General features: G+C 37.4%; 1 non-coding gene across 1 annotated transcript; it reads left to right on the forward strand.

The window, feature by feature from the left end:
• Positions 1–14,954: 14,954 nt before the first annotated feature.
• On the forward strand, positions 14,955–15,026 carry Trnae-uuc (transfer RNA glutamic acid (anticodon UUC)). The gene has a single exon. It is a non-coding gene; the product is annotated as a tRNA-Glu (tRNA).
• The last annotated feature ends 109 nt before the right edge of the window (positions 15,027–15,135 follow it).

The following is a 15,135-nucleotide window of genomic DNA, read 5'->3' on the forward strand; positions in this document are numbered from 1 at the left end:
TGCCGCGATGTCTAAACTTGCACTGAATGTGCTACACAGAACAGGCTAGTTTACTGTTCCAAGCGGGTGACGGCTTGGAAAACTCGTAAAAAGTATTAAATGTGTTTTATCAGGGGTGGAATCATCCACTTTCGAACATAGAAGGATAGAATGAAAGTTATGGAAAGTTTGTGGCAGGTTCTTACTTTTAGTAGTTAGCCATGGATTAAAGGGTACAGATATTTACACAGAGTGAAAAAAATGAAAGTATAATGAGAGAAAAAGGAACAGGAATAAAAAGTCTAAGTACAATGAGTGCAAAGATTAGGAAAGAGAAAGAAAGTAGAATAAATAAAACGATTAAGTAAAAATAAATAAAATAATCTCAGAGAGAAGGAAGGAAATTAACAGTGAAAAAAGGAGTGAAAGACTAAAGAGAGTAAAAAGGTGAAAAGAATAAAAATATCATAGAGGGCGAAACGAAAATAAAGATAATAAGGAGAAGAAAAAGAGCCGAATAATAGAAAGAGTGAGAAAATTTAAAACACAAAAAAGGTGTAACATCAAATAAGTAAACATAATATAAATATAGAAAAAGTAAGAAATGCAAGAAGTGCAAAGAATTGAAAGAGAAAGAAGAGTAAAATACATAAAGAAGTTAAAAGTGTAAAAGAGTAAAAAAATGAGTAAAGAGTGAACAGATCATGAGAGCAAAAAAAAAGGAAAAAGAGTAGAAAGAGTAAAAGGAGCGAAAAGAGGAAAATAATTAAAGTAAATGCAAAAAAGTAATAAGTAAAAAGAGCAAAAAGGATCAAAAAGAGAAGAGTTCAAAGATTAAAAAGAATAAAAAGAGAAAAAAGAACAAAATGCGTTGAAAGCTTAGGAAAAATAAAACAAGTAAGGTAAACGGAGCGAAAAATCTAACATGTTTAAAAGGAGTATAAAAAGTAAAGAGTTTGAAAAGTAAAAAGTGTAAGTGGAGTAAAAAGTGCGATGAAGTACATCGGGCGACCAGTAAAAAGAATTAGATTGGCCAAAAGAGTAAGTGGAGTAGAAAGAGGTATAAGAAAAAGAAAGTAATATGAGGTGACAGTTAAAGTATCAGCAATAACAATTGTAAAAAGAGCAAAAAAATGAAAAGAGTAAAAATAGACAAAGAGGGAGTGTAGAAAGGAAAAGAGTGAAAAGGTAAAAGAATAAGAAAAAATAAGACGTCAAAGTAATAAATTGTTCAAAATAAATAGAGTACAAAAAGGTTAAAGCAAATGAACATAGCAATAGAAGAAAAGGTAAAAAGAGTAAAAAGAGAAAGAGGAAAAAATGAAAAGAACACAACATGTTGAAAGATTAACAAGAGTAAAATGATTAAAAAATCGGAAAGAGCAAAAGGAGCGAAAAAAGTAAAGAAAGAGTGGAAAGAGTGGCAAAGTGCAGAGAGTAATATGTAAGAAGATTAAATTGGTAAAAATAAGAATTTTATAGAAGTAAAAAGTAAAACGAGTTAAAAGTATCACCAAAATAATGGTTAATAAAGCAAAAATTAAAAAGAGTAAAATGAGTCAAAAAAGTAAAGGAAGTCAAAAAGGTAAAATTAGTGAAAGGAGTCAAAGGAATAGAAAGAATTAAAAAGTGAACGAGTAAAGGTTACAAAGATAGTAAAGAGTGAAAAAATCAAAATACGAATAAGAAGAGTAAAAAGAGATAACAGAATAAGAATAATACAAAGAATAAGAAGGGTGTCAAGAGTGCACAGAATAAAAAGAGCAAAAAATGTAATAATAGAAAAAGGAAAAGGAATTAAAAGGTAATACAGTAAAAAGAGTGCAAAAATTGTAAGCGATTATAAGAGTAGAATAAATAGAACGAGTTAATAGAGTAAAAAAGTAAAACGATCTCAGAGAGAAATAAGAGCAGAGTATCAAAAGAAAGGTGTGAGAATACTGAAGAGAGTAAAAGGAGTGTAAAGAGTGAATAGAATATGCAAAGTAATAATTGCGGAAAGAGCAGAAAGAGTAAGAGAAAGAGTAATAGTAGAAAAGTACAAAGAGTAAAAAAGTGAAAAAGTTAAAAGGAGAAAGGAGTTCAAAGATTAAAAAGGAAAAAAACTAAAGAGCAAAAACTGCTAAAAGATTAGGAAAAGTAAAACAAGTAAAAAAGTGCAAAGCGTAAAGGGACAAAAAAACTTAAATGCCTGAAAAATACCCAAAGTAAAAAAAAAACTAAAACTGAAAGAAGTAAAAGAAGCAAAAAGGGTGAAAAAGTTCATCGAGCGACAAATTTAAAGAATAGTGAAATAGTGTGAAAAAAGTAAGCAAAGTAGAAAGACGTGAAAAAAAGAAAGCAATAGAAAATAATAGTAACATTAGTTAAAAGTATAAGCAATAACAATTGTAAATAGAGAAAACAGAAGTCAAAAAGAGTGACCTCCTAAAGGAGCATAAAAAGGAAAAATAGTGAAAAGGTAAATGTGTAAAACAGTAATAAGAGTCAACAGCAAAATAAGGTTGAAAATAAATAAAGTAAAAAGAGTCAGAAAGGTTACAACAAGTAAAAGGAGCGAAAGAAGAAAAGGTATAAAGTGCAATAAGAGAAAAAGGAAACGAAAGTGAAAAGAATGTTGAAAGGGCTGAACAATTAGGAAGCGCAAAAAAAAAAAACTGGAAATAGCAAAGGGAGTGAAAAAAGTAAAAGAAGTAACAAAGTACAAAGAGTAATAAATAAAAGGTTAGAGGTTGAAAGTAAAACTAGTTAAAAGTATAATCAAAATAAGAGTAAATAGAGCATGAAAGAAAAAGAGTAAAATGAATACAAAGGGAAAAAAGAATAATAATGAATAGAGCAAAAGGAACAAAAAAAAACAAAATTAAAAAGAGTAAATAAGTTAAAAAGAGAGTAAAAACTGAAAAGAGCGGGAATAGTAATATGAATAAAAAAGTAAAAAAAGCAAAAGTGTGAGAAAAACGTGAATAGTTAAACTAGAGTAAAATGAAGTGAATAGAAGAACTAGAACAAAACAGCGAAGAGAGTAGAAATACTAAAAACAGGAAAACCATTGAAAAAGTTTGTATTTAATAAAAAAGTAAAAAGAGCAATAGAATATTATGTGTAAAAAGAGAAAATAAAATATTGTAGTAAAATTTGTATGAATTGTAAAAGTAAAAAGATTAAAAATGTAAATGAGTAAGAAAGTAAGATAAGTTTAAAAAAATAGGAGAGAAGAAAAAAGATTAAAACAAGTAAAAAATATAAAGAGTCAAATTAGTGAAAAGATGAAATAGCGCAAAAATATTTTTACTCTTAAAAAGAGTGAAGAGAGTAAAAATAGTTAAAGGAGTTAAAGATCAAAAATGTAACAAGGTTGCAAAATGTTAAAAAGAGATAAGAGTAAAAAGTAAGAAGTAAGTGAAGTAAGATATGAAAAAAATTAAAACAAAAACAGATGAAAGTATGAAAAGTAGGAAAGGAACAAACTATAAATAATGAAACAGTAAGAGAGCCAAAAGCAAAGAAATTAAAAATTAAAAGAATTAAAGAGATTATATTAGTCAATGAAATGAGTGAAGTTAATAAAAAGGATAAAGGTATCAAACGTAGCAAATAGTGAATTAAAGAGTAAATACAGCAAGGAGAGTAAAATGTTTAAACAGTACATAAAGAAACAAAAATGTAAAAAAGTGACCTGCGCAGTAGAACCAAATAGAGTGAGAACAACAAAAAATATGAAAAAAATTAAGGGAGTGTGTAGATTTATCCAAATCTCGAAGAGAGTAATAGGAGTATAAAGAGTAGAAGAAGTAAAACGAGAAAATATTGCTGAAGGGTAAAATGAATGTAACGAATAAAAATACTAATATGAAGAGTAAAATGAGTAAAAGAGGTAATGGAGTCAAAATAGATTTAAGGATGGAACAGAGCAAATAAAATTGAAAGAGTACAAAAATTTAATAAAATTAAAAAGGGGTAAAAGTCGTAAAAAGATAAAGAGAATGATGATGAGTAAGAAGATGGAAAAGATTAAAATGAGTAATGTGAATTGCAAAGAATGGGACACTCGGCCCTCCGGACCAGGATTAGGTTGCCGTTTTTCAGAGTGATTGCATAACCTTTCCAACTGAGAAAGGCAAAAATGAGAGGGATGAAATGAACAAAAGTGTAAAGGGTAAAAAGAGTAAAATGAAAGAAAAGCATAGAAGGAGGAAAAACAATGAAAAAAAGTTTAAAGTGTAATAAGAGTAAAGGGATTGAGTTTAGTCTAGTTTAGTCTAGACATACACAGCCGATCCTGGAACATTGCAGACGATCGCCTACAATTTTTTTGTCAATATTAATGTTTGTAGCTCATAGAGTATGTGAAAAGAGTAAAGGAATTAAGGTGTGAAAAGGTAAAAAGAGTAAAAATAGCGAAAAGAGTAGAATGTATAAAAGAGTAAAAATAAAGTAGAATGAGTAAAAAGAGTGTAAAAAGACTACAAAAAAGTAAAGAAAGTAAAGTGGTTAAAATTGTTAAAAGAGTAAAAGAATTAATAAGAGTATACAAAGTAAAAAGTTTTAAAAATACAAAAGAAGTGAAAAGCAGAAAACGAGTAATAAGTGAAAAAATAAAATGAGCAACTAGAGTAAAAAGAGTAAAATGGGTTGATTAAAACGATTTAAAAGGGTGAAATGAGGAAAATGTTTAAGAAAGAGTAAATAGAGTAAAGCGAAAGCGAAGAGTAAAAACGATAAAAAGAGGAAGCGCAATAAAGGTGTAACAATGGTAAAGTAAGTAAAACGACGAAAAAGAGTAAAAGTGCCAAAAAGAATCAAATAAGTTAACGAGTGAAGAATAGATTAAAATAGATTAAAAAGAGCACAAAGAGTAATTAATATAAAAAGATGTAAAAAATACAGTCGAGAGCTCCTCTTACAAAAAAACTATAAAGAGTAAACACGATAATAAAAGTCGATATGGAAACATCTGCTAAAAGAGATAAAAAGTAACTTTAAAAAGAAGAAGAGTACAGAGAAAAAGAAGCAAAAATGTTGAGAATAAAAAATATGGTTTCTACAGTACAATGAGTAAACATAGCAGACGAGTAAAAAGAGTATAAAGAGTAAATAGCTCGGTAAATAGCATAAGTTTTTATAAGACGGTAAAGTCTTAAACTTTTCCAGTTTGTTTAGGTTTATGTAGAAGACATACTTATGTACATTAGAATGTGTTTGGTCCCAATAATTTAAACAAGAAAAACACAATCTGCACTGTTCCCGCTAATTGGGTACTACAGTAACGAGTTACTTCGCTGGATAACACACAACTCCGTAATTTTATGACAAAAATGTTATTACAAGATTTAAAATGTGTATTCAAGTTCTTCCAACATATCGCGAAACGTGACTTTATTTTTGCCTTCTAAGGCAGAGTACACCATAAATCGATACATTCCTCCAATTATTCGAATAAACTCTTCAGCTCACCCCTGAACGGTTGTCAAAGCGGTTCGAAATTTTAAACCGATCGAAAAGGTGATTTTCTTTGCAGTCAGAATTTTCCGCGTATTCGAACAATAACATCACCATCGCGACGCCGTTGCACGAAGTTTTCCGAACATAGTCCGTATTGCTGCCAGCATCGGGTTTTTACCAAGAATAACTTTGTTTTCATTTTCCATTCCATTGTGTTGGTTTTGTCGGTAGAAAGGTAGAAAGCGTAGTTGTGAGTTTTTCCCCCCCTTGACGGGTACGCATGCGGTTATGTGCTCACCACTTTCTCAGCAAACCCACTGCAGTACGAATTCAAGCAAAAGGCAGACTTATGCTGCGAATGATGCTACAACCACTCTGTTTTGGCCATGCTGTTTGGTAGTGAAATCGTTTTTTTTTTTTTAAATTTTGATTAAAGTTGGTGTTGATAAACGAATATCAACGCTTGATTGTTTGATTTCGTAGATTCTGCATGAGCATGAGAATAATGTAACTCGATTATATTTTCTCTCTTTCTGTATCAAGCACTCGTAATTGCGACGCTCAACAAGTGTTTTACCGGGATCGTGCAGGGCACAATTTTCTTGTTGTCATGCAGCAATCAAAACAACGCTGGCACGCGCAATCTGTAGCTATGCGAAGCTTCGGTGTCTACCGGTCCGTTTCTATTTATCTCGCAATGATATTCCGTGTGTTGGACGACCATTGCCACTCGTTTCATTTTCTTTCGACTAGCTTGTATCATTTTGTTGTGCTCGTTTGATTACCGCATTTTCATCCTGTGAATTGAAGCTGACCGGCTATTTGTCGTCGGTTTGTTATTGCATTCTTTCGAACAGCTGAACATGTCTGCACGGGCGATGGTGTGAAATATTTGGCCCATGTTCATAGCTCAAAGTCATCGAGTTCACCGCTATCAGGCAGCGTGGTTGCTATTTTTGCACAGTTGGTTTGTTATGCGATTGGGGTTTCGATGCGATTGAATTAGATGCTCTGTCCCAATAATTATTTGGAGAAATGGATCCAGATTCCGGGGGCATGCTGATGATTATCTAATACACTATGTAAATGACACTGTTATGAGTTGCTGCTTAGCCAAAACTATTATTCTAACTCGGGAAGAAAATTTGATGAAGCTACCGACGCAGACTTGGTCATCGGTCTTGACGAGATTTTATTTCGGTCTTTGAGAAAATTAATTATCAATTATTTTAGCAGAAATTTTAACTTTTTACTTGAACTTGAACTCGGTGTTAAGTTAGACCGGACTAAGTGACAAAATATTGATTTCGAGAATTACGAGTTTAAAGTTTGAATCGCAGCATCCTTTGCATTATGATTGTAAATTAATTGATGCCATAATTCTTGTTTATTGTTACATATTCCAAATCTGGCAAAAGATGGATATAGCTGACTATATTCTTTATCCAGTGCTATCATTGTCCCATTTTTTTATGTTTTGCGACTTAGTTCAGTCTGACTTAACACTGACCAACTAAAGGTCATAATTTTATTATGTCTTTAGTAGAGTGTTCGGAGTTTGTGAGCTTCTTCCTTTGGTTTGAGTAACAATTGGGGTGGTTTTTATTTCACCAAGATTAAAAATTGAACTATTTTGTAGTCCTAGATGGAGCGTAGATTTTCTCTGCACCCAAAAAAGAAAGAGAAGTATTCCAAAATCAGTCTCTACGCATCGCTCGATCGAGATAGAAGTATTTTTTTTTCGGTCCGTGCGAAAAAGAACAGTACTAATCCACGTTCAAGGTTATCTTGCCATTCTCTGACTCTTCGAGGTTTGGACTTTTATCTTCTCTTGTGCGTGTGTTAACCGTTAGACCGCATTCCTCAACCTTTTGTTCGCAAAGTTAGGATTGAACAATAACCAGCTATATAAGCTGCACTGGTGCGTCGTGGGAAACGAGTATACAGATAAGTGAAATACACCTTTTTGATACATTTACGGCTTTTTCTCGTCTGTGCGGGTGCTGACCCCTTTCGTTGACGGTGTCGATGGCTCTCACCCCGGGCGGCCATATGGAGGTTGAATCGACTCCCAAGGCTCTCCTCCGGCTCTTGACCGGTTCCTTTGTGGTCTTCTTTCGGCCCAAAATAAAATCGCTGAATCTATTACAGATTTCGAAAGACCTGACGGAAAAGTTCTCGGCTGTGACCGAAATAAAAAAAGGTTCGCTCAGACAGGCTCAGGGTCGTGTTGACTAACGCAAAGCAGGCAAACGATGTTGCTTGCTGCGAGCACTTTACGAAGGACTATTTTGTGTATATTCCAGCTGTAAAAGTACAATCTGAAGGCGTTGTCACCGATGAGAGTTTGATATGCGAGGATCTACTGCAGTACGGGGTTGGCCGTTTTAGAGACCGCTTACTTCAGCCAGTGAAAATACTTGAGTGCAAGCGTTTGCACTCAGTAGTAGTTGCTGGGGATGGTTCAAAAACGTACCCCCAATCAAACTCTTATCGGGTGACCTTCGCTGATACTGCTTTGCCAAATTACGTCCTCCTGCACAAGGTTCGTCTGCCTGTGCGTCTGTTAGTACCGCGGGTCATGAATTGCACAAAGTGTAAATAATTGGGTCACACAGCCACCCATTGTAGCAATAAGGCCCGCTGTGGAAAATGCGGTGAGAATCATCTGGATGATTCGTGCAGTAAGAATGCTGAGAAGTGTCCTTACTGTGCAGAGAATCTACATGATATCTCGGCATGTCCCGCGTACAAACTACGCGGGGATAAACTAAAACGTTCCCTTGCGGGACGAGCCGAACGTTCTTTCGCAAAAATGCTAAAGAAAGCTACGCCACCATCCTCAACAAACATCTATGCTCACTTGCCTCCTAACGAGGGTGAGGCTGATGACCCACAAGAGGGAACATCTACTAGGGCGCCTAGAGGTTATAGGAAGTTGAGGAACATTTCCTCTCCTAAAGTTCCTTGTAAAGGCCAGAAGGTATCCCTTGACGGGGCTCCGATAGTCACCTCTATTGGAAGTGTTGCAACCAAACCGAAACAAGTAGCTGCTGGTCTCGGAGGATTAAGCTCAGAGAAGGAGTTCCCAGCACTTCCAGGAACATCAAAAATCCAAAGTGTTCCTTTGTTTCAGTTCGAGAATAATCAAAGCACTGGAATTGTCAAACTCTCGGGCATAGTGGACTGGATAATAAAAATTTTCAGTATAACTGATCCTATTAAAAGTCTTATGTAAGCTTTTCTCCCTACAGTAAAAACATTTTTGAAGCAGTTGACTGTTAAATGGCCCCTCCTTTCAGCGATTGTATCCTTCGATGGCTACCTCATCGAACGAGGTCACGGATGTGATCACTGTTCTACAGTGGAATTGCAGAAGTATCATCCCGAAAATCGATTCCTTCAAAATTTTAATAAATAATTTGAGTTGCGATGCATTTTCATTATGTGAAACTTGGTTAACTTCAGATATAGATCTCAACTTTCACGATTTTAATATTGTTCGCCTGGATCGAGACACCCCCTATGGAGGAGTGCTTTTGGGGATCAAAAAGTGCTATTCCTTCTACAGAATCAACCTTCCCTCGATAACAGGTATTGAAGTTGTCGCTTGTCAAGTAACAACCAAAGGCAAATATCTTTGCATAGCTTCCATATATATCCCCCCAACACCACGATTGGCCATCGCCGGCTACATGACATCATAGAATCCCTGCCTGCACCGCGACTAGTTTTAGGAGACTTTAACTCTCACGGTACGGAATGGGGTTGCCTTTATGATGATAACCGTTCCTCTTTAATTCACAATAGGGTGATGAGCCTATTTTGGCACCATTATGGAGAGGGTCGCACTATTTTTTGAACAACTTAAAAAGAAGCCATATTACCTATAACCTTTTTCAGAATAAAGTATCAGTGTACTGTTTCTTAAGCATCTGTATAATGCTTATTTGGCAGAATTGTCTCAATTTTCAGCATAAATGAAAATAAATGTTCTATTCTGTGCATCTATTCCCACCTGAACGTTCCAATTATCGCCTCATGGGTGTGCCGATTTCCACCTCATCGAAAAACAATCTAGTTGAAACGCAATGCCTCATATTTCATTTGCGTCGATTCTAACTAAGGTATCCAGATCATGGACGCCAACGCGTGATTTGAAAAACGAATCATTCTGCTTTTTTCAGCCGATCAAAACAAACGTAAGCATAACGCACACGAAAGAAACTCATCAGCTGTTAGTAGAAGAGCGCCCAGAACTGCGCATGCAGGAAATAACCATGCGAAAGTTAACAACTGGAATATAAAGTTTCACATACACATTACTTCCTCCTGATCCAAATTGTATGTGCAGATGAAAATAAAATATCTGCAATCAACAATTAGTTGAATAGCTTGAAATAATTGATTACTTATACATGAAATTGCATTACAATATATTTTCAAGTTCATGTTTTGGGTTGGCCGCACTGGTGATTCTTTTCTGTACGATGGATGCAAAAAAGTTTGTTTTGATTGTGGTAGTGTATCGGCAAAACATGGCAAAATTATGACCGCCAGTATTTAATATTTTCCTATTATAACACTAGGCATATCCTAGTGTTTGACGAGTGCTTTTAAAGTGAAATAATCGTAAAAAGGTTCTCCAGCTAAAATAAAGGTATGTATCAGTGCAATATTTAATATATTTGTGCCGGAATAACGAGATATGAGGCGGTAAATGCTGGCTCGAAAGTGTTTATTTTGCTAAGCGCCGTTGCGTCCTGTTTCGATTCACTACGCGAGTGAGGCGGATCAGCAGATATTTCAATAAGGTGATTTTGTTTTAATTAAAAGTTGGATTTAGTGGATAGTTCTGAATATGTATGTGCACAACAAATAAAGAATATAACTTGAGCTTATTTTTGCACACCTGTTTTAGCCAAATCGATATTGTCATTGTCTCATATGCTTGGTTCGAAACCAAGGGGTACGAAATAGGGTCATAATAGGCTCTAATGCCATAATAGGCACATCACCCTATTTGCGACAACTTCAATATGACAATTCTAAACACGGGTGAAATGACACGGATTCCTCCCCCACCAGCGCACCCAAGCGCATTAGATTTATCTCTTTGCTCGACCTCGCTACAGTTAGAATGCGCGTGGAAGGTAATCCCTGATCCCCACGGTAGCGACCATCTACCGATCGTAATCTCAATCAATAACGGCTCAAGGCAATTGGAAACACTCAATATTTCGTATGACCTCGCACGAAATATCCATTGGAAGAGCTATACTGCCGTGATATCCGACACCATCGAATCTACTCAAGAACTTCCTCCGGAGGAAGAGTACAGCTTTTTGACTGGCTTGATTCTCGACAGTGCGAATCAAGCTCAGACTAAGCCAGTACCCGGCGCGAACATACAAAAACGTTCTCCCAATCTCTGGTGGGATAAAGAGTGCTCAGACGTGTACGCGGAGAAGGCCGCTGCGTATAAGACCTTCTGGAACGACGTATGCAAAACCGAAACAATATTAATGAGAGCGTGGAATATTCAAACCGTTACTCCTTCGCCAAGAAGGTTTGTCCGGATTCCGCCCCGGCACAGAAAATCTACCGCGTCGCGTCGCCTTACAATACCGCGAACGAAACACCGTTTTTGATGGTGGAGTTCTCACTTGCTCTCTTATCATGTAACAATAAAGCTCCAGGGCCAGACAGAATCAAATTCAACTTGTTGAAGAATCTACCAGACTCTGCTAAGAGACGCTTGTTGAATTTATTTAATAAGTTTCTTGAGGGTAACATTGTCCCACATGATTGCAGACAAGTGAGTGTCATCGCCATCCAAAAACCAGGAAAACCAGCCTCCGACCACAACTCGTATCGACCGATTGCAATGCTATCCTGTATCCGGAAGTTATTCGAGAAAATGATCTTGTTTCGCCTCGACAATTAGGTCGAAGCAAATGGTTTACTGTCAGATACACAATTTTGCTTCCGCAAAGGCAAAGGGACGAACGATTGCCTTGCGTTGCTCTCAACAGAAATTCAAATGGCCTATGCTAGCAAAGAGCAGATGGCATCAGTGTTCCTAGATATTAAGGGAGCATTTAATTCAGTTTCGATCAACATTCTTTCAGAGAAGCTTCACCAGCATGGTCTTTCAGCGACTTTAAACAACTTTTTACTAAACTTGTTGTCGGAAAAGCACATGCATTTTTCGCACGGTGACTTATCGACATCATGATTTAGCTACGTGGGCCTTCCCCAGGGCTCATGTCTAAGCCTCCTGTTATACAATTTCTACGTCAACGACATTGATGAATGTCTTGACATTTCCTGCACGTTAAGGCAACTTGCAGACGATGGCGTGGTTTCTGTAACGGGACCCAAAGCTGTCGATCTACAACGACCATTACAGAATACCTTGGACAATTTGTCTGCTTGGGCTATTAAGCTGGGTATCGAATTCTCCATGGAGAAAACTGAGCTAGTTGTATTGACTAGGAAGCGTGAACCAGCACAACTACAGCTTCTATTAATGGATCAAACCATCGCTCAGATCTTCACAGTAAAATATCAAGGGGTCTGGTTCGACTCGAAGGGTACTTGGGGATGCCATATTCGGTATCTGAAACAGAAATGCCAACAAAGGATCAACTTTCTTCGTACAATAACCGGAACATGGTGGGGTGCCCACCCAGGAGACCTAATTAAGTTGTATCAAACAACGATACTGTCGGTAATGGATTACGGATGCTTCTGCTTTCGATCCACCGTGAACATATATTTCATCAAACTCGAAAGAATTCAGTATCGTTGTTTGCGTATCGCCTTAGGGGGCATGTAGTCGACCCATACAATGAGTCTCAAAGTGCTATCGGGCGTTCTCCCGTTGAAAAATCGATTTTGGGAACTCTCATATCGATTGCTCATTCGATGCGATATCTTGAACTCGGTGGTGATTGCAAATTTCGAAAGGCTTGTTGAGCTCAATTCTCAGACCCGTTTTATGTCCCTGTACTTTGACTACATGGCGTAAAATATTAATCCTTCTTCTTGCAATCCCAACCGTGTGCATTTCATAAATACTTCTGAATCTACTGTTTTCTTCGACACATCCATGAAAGACGAGATCTGGGGAATTCCGAACCATATACGCCCACAAGTGGTTCCAAACATTTTTTATAATAAATTCCGAGAAGTCGACTGTTCTAAGATGTTTTATACTGACGGATCAAACCTCGAAGGGTCCACTGGCTTCGGTATTTTCAATCAAAAGTTCGCCGCCTTCTACAAACTCAGTGACCCTGCTTCAGTTTACACCGCAGAACTAGCTGCTATTCAGTATACCCTTGGAGTCATTGACACATTACCCGCAGACCATTACTTCATCGTTTCGAATAGCCACAGTTCCATTGACGCTATTCGCTCGATGAAACATGGAAAGCACTCCTCGTATTTTTTGGGGAAAATACGGGAGCTACTGAGTGCTTTATATGACAAATCTTTCCAGATTACCTTGGTGTGGGTCCCTTCTCATTGCTCCATTCCGAGCAATGAGAAGGCGGACTCCTTAGCTAAGGTGGGTGCGCTAGAAGGTGACGTTTATGAAAGACCAATTTACTTCAGCGAATTTTTCAGTATTACTCATCAGAGAACCCTCGAAAGTAGGCAAAACCAGTGGAGCAATGGGGAGCTAGAAAGGTGGCTACATTCGATAGTCCCCAAGGTATCGACGAAACCGTGGTTCAATGGGGATAGATGTGGGTCGTGATTTCATTCGAGTGATGTCCCGACTCATGGCAAACCATTACACGTTCGATGCACATCTCCGGCGTATTGGGCTCGTGGATAGTGGTATCTGCGCTTGCGGCGACGGCTATCACGACATCGAGCACATTGTCTGGGCGTGCACCGAGTACAGTTCCGTCAGGTCTCGGCTAATGGATACCCTGCGGGACTGAGGGTCCCGGTTCGAGATGTACTGGCAAGCCGCGATATCCTCTATATGTCCCTCATATACCTTCGTAAAAACCATCAATATACATATTTGATTTCTTATCATTCTCAGAAGCGCTCTCTTCTACTTGTACCATACACCCACGAAGGTTTGATGCGACTCCAAGGCGACACAAAACATCTCTGTCAAATGAGCCAACAAACACGGGACCTACAGCATGAACATCACACGCGCAACTCTAAGTGTTGCCGATCCACGTCTGAGCCGTACTACGAAGTCGTCTGGAGAAACCTCTGCCGTCTTGAGGAGGACCACCCAGCGTCCCAGTACATGATTCTTCCTGATGAAGGCCACCCGAGTCTGTAATCTATGCCCTTCAAGTGAATGTGTATGTGTTATAAAATCTTCTAATTTTCATTTAAAAAAAAATAATAATAAATTATAATGAAAATGTTGATAAAAGTCGTCAAACATTTTGAAAGGAGATATTTAAAATAATTGAAAAACATGTAATTTTTTTTATCCCCTGGCCGCGTTACACAGGGTGGGGGGCGTGGGGTAGGTGAATGCTACGTTATTTACGCGGGGGAGGGTAGAATTTTGTGACCAAATGCTACGAGGGGGAGGGAGGGGTAAAAAAACGCCCAAAAAAAAGCTACGTCATTTGTGTATGGCCCCTGATGAGCTACGTGTCGACGGTGAAACATTTGAAACAATAAAATATACTTAAGTAGGGTATAAGCGATGGATTGGGTGGTGGTCTGAGGGGGGTGATCTAAGAGGAATTTAAACGGGTGGTGACCAGTAAGGGGGAGGAGGGTATAACCCTCCCCCGTTAAAATCCTGGAACCTTATGTCAGTCGAAAAAAAAATTAGCTCAGATTAGATTGACGATTTTTAGAGTGATTGCCTATCGTTTCTATAAGAGAATGGCAAACATTTCTGTGTAGACTGACTCTGAAATCCGTAACTCCGGAACCGGAAGTCGGATCAACTAAAAGTCGGATCAACTAAAAATTCAATAGCGATTTTTAGAGTGATTGTGGGCCCTATTCTCACAGTCACGTCACCTAGTGACTAGAGGAAAATTTCCTTCTAGTCACCAAGTGACGTGACTGTGAGAATAGGGTCCTGTATATTCTTTCTATATAAGAAAGGCAAATAGCTGTTTTTTTTAATCTCAAACTTTACAAGTTCAAGTAATTGAAAATTCAACAAAATTTATGCTGCAACACTACGAGGAAGCTGAACATTCACTGGATTCGGAAATATTGGACTATGTATAAAATATGACTGTTATTTAAAAATATGTCGCAGATGAAAAATTTTGCTGTTTTTTTTTGCATTACTCGCATTTATTTAGATTTTCCGATGAATGTAAAATTAATCCAATACAGTTCCGGTCCAATCATCATCATCGTCATCATTCCACATATGCAGAATCACCGGTAGGCTATTTCGGAAGCTGCACTGAATCAACAGGCTTTCGTGGCATGCACATGCGCCTGCAATCTTCAAAAAATGCATCCTCCACCGCAGCAGGGTGAAGCCAGAACGCACTCTCGCTAAAGAACAATCCCATATGGTCTAGTGGCTAGGATATCTGGCTTTCACCCAGAAGGCCCGGGTTCGATTCCCGGTGTGGGAAGAAAATCTTTTTCTGTGGACGGATCGTTTTTATCTTGATTTTTCTCGGCCACTTCAGAGAATGTTATATGCTCTTCCTTGACAGGACATAAGCATGAGAATTGTGATAT

Source organism: Topomyia yanbarensis, chromosome 3, assembly GCF_030247195.1.
Source record: "Topomyia yanbarensis strain Yona2022 chromosome 3, ASM3024719v1, whole genome shotgun sequence".
Taxonomy (NCBI): Eukaryota; Metazoa; Arthropoda; class Insecta; order Diptera; family Culicidae; genus Topomyia; species Topomyia yanbarensis.